Consider the following 12,485-nt stretch of genomic DNA (forward strand, 5'->3'; position numbering starts at 1 on the left):
GACGACAGGAGAGCAAAGCCGGATCCCTATGGAGCCACTGCCTTGGGGAGTTGCTCCTGGAGGTGCTGGCTCAGTGAACTTCGCCTGCCCCTCGCAGTCGGGAGAGGCAAGGCGGGTGACGGCCACCACGTGTGAATGAGGTCTGGGCAAGCAGGACAGGGTCACGTGCCAGCAGTGGGGCTGCCCCTCCCACTTTATACCGTGGCCCCACCCATAGTTGGCCTGGGTCCCCCAATGTGCTTGTCTGGAGCCAATTCAGCCCTTGGGCTAAAAAAGGTTCCCCACCCGTTCCTAAGCATGTTTGGATCTGAAAAGGACCTTTGCATGCAGAAGGTTCCAGGTTCAAATCTTGGCATCTTTGCATATAAAAGGATCTCAGTTGGGAGGGCTGAGTCCTTGGAGAGCCAATGGTCAGGAATGCTGGGAGTTGTAGTCCAGAACATCTTGAGGGCGCCAGGACAACTGTACTACACTTATATCCTACTTTTTCTCCAATGAGCTAAAGGCAGAATACAGTTTACCTTCTGTTTTATCCTGACAGCAGCCTATGAGGTAGGCTAGACCTCTTCATGGATAGTGACTGTCTGTCCCAAGGGGACTGAGTGAGCTTTGGGGCTGAGTGGAGATTAGAACCCAGCCTCCCCAGCCCTAGTCTGGCACTCTAACCACAATTACACCATACTGGCATTTTAGAGAGTAATGTAAGCAACCACAACCACAAAATACAGGTCCCTCCCTGCCCCCTAGGACCCCACTGTAGTGAGGGAGTGTCAGGGTTCCCCTTATGATCTGGATCCCCTGGGCAACTCCGTAAGGATCTCTTGCCTCCTTAAGAGTCCCACCTTCCTTCTTTTAAACTTCCCTTCCCAGTAATGTGAGGTTTAGGCTGTAGATGTGGGGTGACAGACTCCAGACACCTGGGGTTTATCCACAACAGTTTACTAGTAAATCTAAAGCAAGCAAATCACAACTAAAGGGATTTACATAATAGAACTGAGTGATACAAAAGGCATTACAAGAAAACAAAAGTTGCAAAATGCAAGTTCCTTTACCCTCGCTGTACTTAGACTTCTCCAGGCTGTTTCTTCCTGCTCCCTCTTCAGCCTCTGGTCTCCCTGACTCTGCTCTTACTAGCTCTCTTGCTCTCTTTTTATACCCTTCTCCCTCAAAACTGAAAGTACTGTTTCAAACCTGAAGAAATGAAACTTAAGTGGAGAAATTAAACTGAAACTTAACTGGGGAAATGAAACCACTCCTCTCAGGGATATCCTCTCCCAACAAAAAACTCCAGGCCTCTAAGCCCACCGTTTTCCCCCTTTGCCTCTGTAGACCTCAAACCTTCACAGGGAGAAAGCTCAGTAAGAAGGGGATGTGCAGAAGCACTTGTGGTCCTTGCTTTGGTGGGTGTAGCTACACTATAAACACAACGCAATTTTACAATCATCCCCAGCCAAGGAATCGCTGAGAACTGCAAATGCGTGAGAGTGGAAGGTGCAAGGATCTTGGACAGACGGCGTGGCCATCTGGAGAACCCCGGAGGGCTGAATGTGGCCCCCGGACCTGAGGCTCCCCCACCCCCGGTCTAAGAGGATGAGCCAAGTTCAAGCGTACTTCAGTTTCTTCTGTACTTGGGAGGGGGGAGGAAGGTTATTCTGCTTAGTTTATTCTGCATCAGGTTTCCCAATAGTTGAGAAAAAATAAGAAGGGGGTGAGTCAGGAGAAGGTAGTGACAGGAAGATCATAGAAGCATTTCTCTGCAACCATGAAAGCCGGCTCTCCCCAGTGGATCTAGGGCTGCGTGTGGTGGCACCACTACTGGGACTGGCCGGGGCAGCCGCTGGGATTAGCCACTAAGCTGCTCTATCTTCATCCCCCTGGGGAGGGGCACGCCAGGGTTTCAGGCTAGCCGGGGCTTTCCAAGCTGCTTGGTACCTGTCTTGTCCAAGCACCTGTTACAGCCTTCCTCAGCCTGGTGCCCTGCAAATATATTGGACTGCACCTCCCATCATGCCCATTGGCCATACTGGCTGGGGCTGATGGGAGTCGTAGTCCACAACTTCAGGAGGGCACCAAGTTGGGGCAAGCTGACCAGATACATTGTTGTCCTGGCTGTCCAACTGAAACCTAAGTATCCAGTTCCAGATCAAAATCCTCCTCCAGGATCATCAAGGATCATGGGAGATATTGAGAAAGGTTGCAGGACGGGACGCAGTGCCGGGGCTGTCTCTCACCATCACATGTTCCAACAAATCCCTCCCCGTACCCAGGGCCAGCCCTACCATGCGGCAAAATGAACCAGGCAGTGGGATTTATTATTTAAATACTTTACTATTTAAATACTTAAAGTAATTGCATGGGGGCAAAGCGAGGTGTGCCATTTGGATTTCCCAGCCTCCAAACAATTATGGGCCAGCCAAAGGGATGAAGAAAGCCGTAGCCAAGTTACCAGGCAGGTCAGCCCCAGCTTCTGCCCAGTCCTTGGTGGCTGCCGCCTTTCTTGCACACAGCCTGTGTCAGGGGACAGCTTGTTGGCACCCCAGCAGCTGGATAGAGATCGGCACACTAGAGGAAGGCAGGGGGGGGAGGGCAAAACCTGGCAGCTGCATCACAGCCTGTTTTCAACGGAACTGGGAAAATCCAGGGTGGGGCTAATAGTCACACATGTAAGAACAAGAGACCCATTTTCATTTGTGTATTATTGCAAAGAATAAATGGAGAAGTAGGGACTTCTCTCTGTAAAAAAAAGGGGTACTTTGCTTTTGCAGGGAATGTGCCGTTAACAATAGTTGTGTCTGTTTGCCACAAAGAGGCACAAGCCGTTAGTTGCCAGAGGGTATCTCTGCAAATTAGTAGCACTTCTTCACTTAGGAAAGCACCTCAAACTCCTGTTTACTTGTTCATATACATGGAGGAGAAACGTTTTTTAAAAATTGTGCCTGGGGCACCATTCTCCCTTCCTCAACCCAGAGGTGCGGTTTGCTAATTTTAGGCCCTGGACTTAATGGTCTTACAGAGACACTCTTCAGATAGCCAGGTGTATTACTTCCCTTACTCAAAATGGGGCAAGCGGCATTTTCTGCTGAGTAGCGCCCTGGCCCTTTGCCCCAAAGTCCTACCCTGAAGGCACCACTGTCTTGGCCACCTCCCTGCAATGTGAGGGTGGTTGACAGTGGAGGCTGGTGGTTCCAATGTCAGTGGGGGCAGTGAATCCGCTCCAGGTTTCTGTCAGAACTCTAAAGGAGCTCTCCAAGGTGCTGGACAGCTCCTTTAGTATTCTGACTGAAACCCAGACTGACGATGGAGCGGGAGAGAGAACCCTGGCCCCCTTTAAAGGATGGGAAGCACTTTCAGCACTCAAAAAGTACTCTATAAATGCTCCCTATCATCATCGTCTCTGTTGCCACATTCATTTGATATGTTTGTGTCTCTCTTCTTCCAGTTCTGGGACACAGAGCAGCAAACAACACAAACAACCATCCAGTAATACACGTATAAGCATCCTTAAAACCACTGTACATAATTACTATGATTACAGTACACAGCAGCAGTGACTCTAGCTAGGATCACACCTAAACAGCTTTACATCAGAGTCCAAATGCCTGAACAAAGAAAAAATGTCTTCAGCCTTTGCAGAATAACTGGACTCGCCCTGGGAGGGAGTTCGATAAATGGGGTCCCACCACAGTGAATGCCCCATCTTGTGCCGCCTCCTTCCTAGCTTCTGCTATTGGTGAGACGGTGAGCAAGGCATCCCCTGCTAATTGTGGAGCATGGCTCAGCTGGTAAGGGCAAAGGAGTTCCTTCAAGTACCGGGGTCCCAAGTCATTTACGGCTATTATATGCCAAAAGCAAGGCCTTGAATTGGGCTCAGTAGCTCACTGGCAGCTAGTGCAGTGCTTTCAGGGTTGGGGTGATATGGTCCCTTCTTGCTGCTCCCATCAACAGCTGGGAAGGAGCATTCTGCACCAGCTGGGGCTTCTAGACCATCTTCAAGGGTCCCACACTGACTGCATTGCAGTAGTCTATCTGGGATGTGACTAGTAGAGCATGAGTCACTGAGGCCCGGCTATCCTGATCCACTGTAGTTGGCAGACCAGCTGAAACTGGGCATGGGTGTCCCTCGGCAAGGAAGTCATTTGGGCATCTAGCGGGAGCTTGGAATCAAGCTACACACCTGCTCCTTCAGTGGGAGTGCTATCCCATTCAGAGAAAGCTGCCTCCCTAACTCCTGGGCCTCAGAACTACCAACCCACAGAACCCCCATGATCTTTTAAGGATTCAGCTTCAGTGTGTTGGCCCTCATCCAGCCCTGCTTCCAGACCCTGGTCCGTGGAATGGAGGGAGAGGGGGTGTCAACTGCATATGGATTCCATCATGCCCCCAAACTCTGGATGACAACTCCCAGCAGTTTCATATAGATCGAACAGAACCCTATGGGACCCCACATCGTCAGTGCTAAGGGGCTGAGCAGTAGTCTCCCAGCGCAGTCCCCTTGTAGCGACCTTGGAAATAGGATCAGAATCACCATAACATGGTGCCCCCCCCAATTTGCTGAGCCTCTCCAGAAGGATACTGTGGTCAATGGTATCGAAAGCCCCTGAAATATTGAGAAGGGTCAACAGGGTAGATCTCCCGCTGCTTCTCTCCTGGTATCCATCATCAGCCAAGGCTGTTTTGGGTACCAGAGGTTGCAAGGGTGTTTCAGTACAATAGCTAGGCCTGAAACCAGACTGAAATGGGTCTAAATATGTCCCTCCATCAGCTCAGAGCTACAACTTCAGTAACTCCAGGTCATTTAACACAGATTAGTTACCACACAAAACGCTTCTGTACAATTTGGGTGATTGAAGGGCTCTACAAATTATAATTATTTCTTTCACTTCGGGTACATATTTGTGTGTGTGTGGGGGTGCACCACATGATATTCCAAACTACATTAAATTACTGTTATACTGTGGTGATATTTTTTCTGGATTAGTTACCAGCCTGCTCTAGAATAAGAGGTATGATCTTTATGTACCATATCAGTGAAGATGCCAAGAAATCCTTGTCTACTTTCTTATTTTAGGGTTGGATGCTCACAACCCCAATCAGTTGCTTTTTGTCTTTTTGTTTATCCCACCCTTCCTTCAAGGAGCCAAGGGTGGCATAAAAGCCGATTTAATCCTCACAACAACCCTGTGGAGTAGGCTAGGCCAAGAGGTGATGACTGGACCCAGGGTCAGTTTCATGTGAGCTTCATGACTAAGCAGGGGTTTGACTCCGCATCTCCACTATTGAAGTCCGGCAGCCCATCTGCAAAAGCCCAAGAAGAATGCTGGCTGACAGCTAACTTTAGGCACTGAATCAAGAGAAGGAAAAGGAAGGAAAAGCTACAGATGGAAAGTGGGCAGGATCTTTCTCAGTGGATATTTACACAGAGGGATTCCATGACACAGAGAAACAGCGGAGCTTGAGCCATATGTTAGCACAGACCCTTTTTATTCCTGTCCACAAATAAACCTGGATTTTCAAAGCCAGCTTGTTCCTACTCTGTTCTTCTCAGCTATCTCTTCTGTGCAAACAAACCCCGCTCTGTGGCTTGCCACCAAATGATTGCCAGGGGCCATCTGTTGCTCCAGCTGTGCTCTGCCTCACGCTACGGGTGGGGCTTCAGCCCTCTCTAGGGACAGCTGCAGTTTGTGACGTTTTGTGCCACACAAATGCTGTCCCTTGCACAGACATCCTTCATGGGGGGAGAACCACACACACCCTTCTCACCCTTTCCAAACATTTACAGTTTGAGGTTCTTGCATGCATCACTTAGCGGAGGTGAAATGATGTCTCCAAATAGGTCTGTCATGGCCAAACTGCCTCATGTTGTGTACCATGGGGAATAAATTCTTTTTTTTTTTTTTTTAAATACAGTTCTTGTGGGCATAAAATGCCAACTTAGGGAAGAGGGGGCCCACTGACCTCTGCATGATTCATTGTTCTGGCCTAGCCTTTTTTCAAATAGCCTCCACTGGGGATAGGAAACTCTGCACATCTCTGCCCTAGGTGCCATTGGTTCATTCAATCATCCCCACTGCCTAGAAGAAGCCGAATGAGCTGCCCATTACATCTCTGCAAGAGTTGCTGCTCTGAGCTTGCCTAATTCTAATCAGGAGTCACTCCCAGATCAGCGACTCATGCAGACACACAAGGGATGGGAAAGCTGTTCTTACTCTTATGCATTGAAGTACTAGTTCCCCTCTGCTCAGCACTGGTTAAGCCTCATCTGGAGTACTATGTCCAGTTCTGGGCACCACACTTTAAGAAGGAGGCAGACAAATGAGAGGGTTCAGAGGAGGGCAACGAAGATGATCAGGGGACTGGAAACAACACCCTATGAAGAGAGACTGAAAGAACTGGGCATATTTAGCCTTGAGAAGAGAAGACTGAGGGGAGATATGATAGCACTCTTCAAGGACTTGAAAGGTTGTCACAGAGAGGAAGGCCAGGATCTCATTTCGATCATCCCAGAGTGCAGAACACGGAATAATGGGCTCAAGGGACAGGAAGCCAGCTTCCGGCTGAACATCAGGAAAAAATTCCTGACTGTTACAGCAATACGACAATGGAACCAATTCCCTAGGGCGGTGGGGGGCTCTCACACACTGGAGACATTCAAGACAAGGCTGGACAGCCACCTGTCAGGGATGCGCTGACTTGGATTCCTGCCCTGAGCAGGGGGTTGGACTCGATGGTCTTGTAGGCCCCTTCCAACTCTACTGTTCTATGATTCTAGAAGTAAACCTTTTCCAGTGTAAGAGTGAAGTGTGCCCCCAACTTTTAATTCGGAAAAACTAGTATGCCCCAGCTTTCAGACATCTGGAAAAAACTGGCCTAGGATGAGCCATAAAAAGATATACTTCAGCGTACTCTGTAGTATGATTCACACAGACCAACTGGCAATGCAGAGGCTGTGAAGTGGGTGGATCCATGCAGATGTCAACACACACAAGTGCTTTGCCACACAGCCAAGATGCTTTGGTATCTTAGGCAAAAAATCCAAATGGAACTGACCCCTCCCACTAATGAACATGGGGCATGACCCACTGGGAAGTTCTCCCACACAAGATCCACTTAAGTGAGTATGGCAACGCTCTTGCGCATCTCCTGTTTTTTTCCAAGGGGGCTTGAGCAGGAGAACTTCCCATGGGATTGTGCCCTATGACTCAGAACTGTTTGTCTCACACTCTGCTGCTGTTAGCTGCATCCAAAATTTGCCACCTGCAACCGAACATTATGGTGCTGGATCTCCTTAAGGTAGCCTTGCCCAACTTGGTACCTATTGAGTACTATAGCTCCCATCAGCCCTGGCCACCTGTGCTTTGCAAAAAAAGGAAGGAAGAAAGAAGCAGACCTATACAAATAATGTTGTACCATTTCCCCCCCCTTCTCCTTCTCTTCCCCCTTTTTCTCCAGACACAGGGCATGTCTACACTGCAGACTGAAACTGGCTTCACAGCAGCCACCTCTTCCATGGAGAACCTGGGAACTGTAGTCCTGGGAAGAGAGCTAAGGATTGTTCTCTTAACAGAAGATGCTCAATGCCCACAGCAAAACAAGAATTCCCAGGTTTCTTTGGAGAAACCATGACAGTTAAGCTAGGATAAAGCCAACGTAAACTTGTGGTATCGCTAGGCATACATGTTCCCATTGGGCCCAGAATCATAGCTGTAAAGTTCCACTTTAAAATCCTATGTGTGTTTAGGCTGTATGTCCCATGAGCGCACATGGTCTTATCAACTTTGTCAGACAACAGGAATGCTGAGTGGGAGTCCGTTATATTCAAATATAGTCCTTTGGCATAAAGAAGCAGCCTCTTTTCTTCTATTGGCCAAGGAGCAGTGGAGGCTGGTGGCTCCGACGTTGGTGGGGTAGTAAATCTGCTCCAGGTTTCAGTGAGAACCAGTCAAAACTCTAAGGGAGCTCTCCAAGTTGCACCTGAGTCCTGATTGAAACCTGGAGTAGATCCACTTCCCCATTGACATTGGAGCCACCAGCCTCCACTGCCTAGGAGAAACCTTGCAGCAGGCCTGTGTTAAGAGCTCTGCCAGAGAGCTACATAGAACCCTGTTAATGAACAAGTGGGCAACTTTCATTCTACATTCTGTAGTCAAGGCACAACAAACAACACAGCAGGGTGGGTGTTTGCAAGGAAAATGTGGAAGGAGAAAGCAGAAAAGCAGTCTAAAAATACAGTGAATATAAGGATGATGCTTAATCCTGGCCTGGCATGCCACCTCTTCTCAGTTCTCCAGTCCTCAGCCTCCACAACCAAGGCCAGAAACAGAACCAGCTGGGAGAAAAGCTGCCTGGGGGAGGGTTTGCAGGGGAAAGGTGGTTGGCAGCGGAAGCACCCCCTGCTGTTTTCCACTGCAGATTCCCACCCCCCTTCAGATAATGCAGCAAATATGGGTTTGAGAAGTTGAACCCCATGTACACCAGCGTAACATGTCGTTCCAGCCTTGTTTAGGAGTAAGTCTGAATGGACTTGGTGGGACGAAATTCAGAGTAAACAGCTAGGATCACGCCACACACCATTGTCAGGAGTGATTCACCCTGCTCATAATGAACGTTTTGCCCTTGTTTGGGCTCAGGTGTGACCCACCTCAGGGCGCCCTCCAATTGCAGGTTTGCGCCACTCCTAGACGAAGCTGATTATAGCCCCAGCCAAGCTGGGGTCAGCAGCTCCTGCCAAGCAAAGATGGCCAGTGGGGCTCCAGAGGGGCTCGCAAATGACTTTCGGAAAAGGAGCAGTGATGTGTGGCTCACCCGCGTGGCCCCGGGCATCCAGCCCATGCCTTGTGGAGAGAGAAGGGAAGCATGTTTTCGACTTATGCCTGCGCTGCAATCCATATTGAGCGCACCGCCGGTGCCAGCAGGTGAACAGAGGTGGGCCAGGACCTCTAAGTAGAGCAGTGGTTATTTCTGCAAGAAGAAAGGTGAACGTTTTTCCACCTTTCTTTCGGATTACCCATTCCCACATCCCCATCCTTCATCCCTGCTTCTGTGTGTTTAACAGCAGCTTGACATGCAGAGAAAATCCGTTTTTCAAAGAGCACAAGGTGTGAGCCAAGAAAATCCTCAGCTGGTAGAGTTGCCAAGTTTTTTACCTACCTCTACTCTTGTGGCTTTAACAACGGTTTGATCCGCAGACCTTACGGGGTGATAATGCGAACATGCTTGAAAACCTTCCCTGCTAATCGTTGCTGTTAAAGTATAGGAGCAGCCAGGCTGTTTCTCAGCCTTGCCCTGCCCCCCTCTGTAAAATGGGGATAATAATACTGGCCTAACTTGCAGGGCTGTTGTAAGGATTACTGTGATCATGTGTGAAAAGCACACTGAATACTAGAATGGTGCTGTACAAATGCTAACTTTGTTGTTGTTCAGTCGTTCAGTCGTGTCTGACTCGTCGTGACCCCATGGACCACAGCACGCCAGGCCTTCCTGTCCTGCGCTCTCTCCCGGAGCGTGCTCAAGTCCATATTACAAATGCTAACTAGTAAGTTGCTATTATATGACTCGGGAGCTGGGTGTCTGAAGGACCTCCTGCTCTTACATGAACCTGCCATCATCAGAGGGCCTTCTGAGGGTGCCTCAGTCATCAGAGGTTAGGTGGCTGGCCACCCGAGACAGGGTCTTCACATGGCTACCCCTCTCTGGAAACAGCGAGCCCTGGTTCTGTCTGGCTCACCCTGGGAGGGCTGAGCCATGACGGACTCCAGCTACAAAGGCTGTTTCACTCTTGGTGCAGAAAGATGCCAAGAGGCACAGGGTGGCCAGGTGTCCTCCTTTACAGAGGACGGTCCTCTATTTGAAGGTGCTCCGTGGTTGGTGGGCTGCCCGGTTCAAGCCTCATCTAAAGCCAAGGAACCCCAAGAAGGGAAAGGAGAGCAGGGGCCTAGAGGTTACCCTTCCCCACTTAGCACCTGGACAGGAGATGGAGCAGCAGGCACACAGCTCACCTGGCCACCTTTTTCCCCACTATGGTGAGATATGTTGTATTACTGTTGAAATGATAGCAATTCTTTCTTAATTTGCATTTATACATCTACATTAGCATGTGCAAATGTTATGCAAATTGGTGTCTTCTTTTTGGGTAATGCATATATAAGTGGCCACCCTAGTAAGAGTTGTTGCTGGGGGTCAACCTTCAGTCATAGAAACAATGTACTGAGCTGGCTCACACGATCACAAAGGGAAAATAAGCCACCATGGTTTAGGGTGCAATCCTATGCTGGCTGGGGCATGCTGGGAGTTGCAGGACCTTTTTTCAGTCTAAACATGCATAGGATTGCACCCTTAGTTTCCCTCCCTGCTTGTGTGTGAGCTGCCTAATTAGCATAATTACCCTCGCCGGCACCGGTTGTAATGACACCCAAACTCTGAGTGGGTGAGTGGCTGGGGTGGTTTACAAACCACCCAGCACCCCAGAACAAGCCAGCTCTGCAAGGCTCTCCCTGGGGTCCCTGGGCTTTTCTTTTTATTTGCCCAAGCTTTTAATGTTTAGCAAATGTGTTGCTGCTGCTTCTTTAGCTTTTATTTGGCATTAAAAGAAAAAGAACAACACTATTTTACAGTTTTTGCATATTTATGGCTGTATTTACTTAGACAATGTCTATGCTACCTTTCAATAAAAACTCTCAGGGAGTCACACAATAACATTATAGAAACAATCAAAGTTAGTTTTGGAGTTTATTTTTAACCTAGTCACTTGTTGGTTATTTATTTTTATCAATATACACTGCCTAGATTTTTAGAAACATAAACTGCAATATGACTTTTAAAGCATTCACTCAATTTCTGATGTTCAGGCAATCTTTATGTAGCCAAAACAGCACCAACGATTCACAAGAGGGAGGTATCAGCACCCTGATACCGCAGGGAAGGGCTGTAGCTCAGTGGTAGAACCCCTTCTTTGCATGTAGAAGGCCCCAGGTTTGATCTCTGGCATCTCCAAGTAGGACTGGAAAAAATCCTGCTTGAAACCCTGGAGAGCTGCTGCTGCCAGTCAGTGTCAACAAAACTGCGCTGGATGGACCCAGGGCCTGGCTCAAGTGGGTGTGGGAACAAATGGAGTGTTCCTGAGGAGGATGTGGCTGGCTGGCAAACTAAAAATGAGCTCACCAAGGCCCAGATTCTTCTTCTTCTTCTTCTTCTTCTTCTTCTTCTTCTTCTTCTTCTTCTTCTTCTTCTTCCATCATGATGATCACTGATGAGAAAAGCTTCCTACCCTTAATTTCTGTATGCTAGCCAGGCCACAGTTAAAGGCCCAGGAGCAGAGATTGTTAAAAAGTTGGCAACCATACATTTTTGTGTGTTGGTGGGAGATGATTTGCATTCCACCCAGCACCAGATGGATGGAGATAAGCTGTGAAGAATTGTGGGTGTGCAGGCCTCAAAGTTTTCCATGAGGTGTTACGCTTGTGATGGATGAGTTCCTGTTTTGTGATCTGCGTGGTGGGAAGCAGCCCCTGTAGGCAGGATGGGAAGGGGGACCCGATCCCGAACACTTGCATTGCTCATGGGGGGTGGGGGTGGAACAGATGTAGCCCTGATTAATTAAGTTCCCTTTGGAGGACAAGGAAGGAGCAAGGAGCTGGAGAAGCAGAGTGGGGTGGGGTTGATCATCTGCTGGCTGTTTCCCTCCCAGAAAGGGGTATAACAAAGCTGTGGATGGTGTGTGCGTGTGTATGGGAGGGGGGTTAATCTTCCAACCTGGGCTCTCCCATCCCAAATGGAGGCTCATTTGTCCACTCTGCTTGCTATTGACATGTCCGCAAAGCTAACCTGACATATCAGTTAGTGTAGAACCTGCAGCAGAGGGAGTGAACCTGAACCAATCTGCCTAAAGCCACCATCAACTCTGCTGAGAACCCACCTCTATCAGGCTCCTCCCTCCTTCAACAGACACCAAGCTGCAGCAAAGGGAGGGTCGAGAAGAAGCACCAGACCATCCCTGTGGCTGAGAGACCAACAGCTTTTGGCTGCTCCTCTCCTTGAACTGTTCTCCACCCCACCTGGTCATTTTAAGAACTCCTGTCTGAGCTTGCTTTTCCCCCTCCTCCCTCCCAATTCCTTTTCCTTTTGTGTTGTGGCTCTTAGATCATAAGCCTCAGGGCAGGGATGGTTAGTATTATTGATCTTTGTAAGTTGCTCTGATAGTCTTTTTTTTTTTTTTTTTGCTGAAGAGCAGGGTAAAACCCCCTCAAACAAACAAATATGGATCTGGTTGACTGACCTTTATAGAGTTGCTGACTATTTATTGGCCTTGCTCCTTTAAAGAAGATGATCTTCACCAGCTACTTAACAGTAGCTTTGTTGCAATGAAGTTTTTCCTGCTGTAGGGACAATTGTTGTTGTTGTTCAGTCATATCCAACTCTTCGTGACCCCATGGACCATAGCACGCCAGGCCTTCCTGTCCTGCGCTCTCTCCCGGAGCGTGCTCAAGTCC

Source organism: Heloderma suspectum, chromosome 6, assembly GCF_057233095.1.
Source record: "Heloderma suspectum isolate Gila_16-S chromosome 6, 16-S_ref, whole genome shotgun sequence".
NCBI classification, from domain to species: Eukaryota; Metazoa; Chordata; class Lepidosauria; order Squamata; family Helodermatidae; genus Heloderma; species Heloderma suspectum.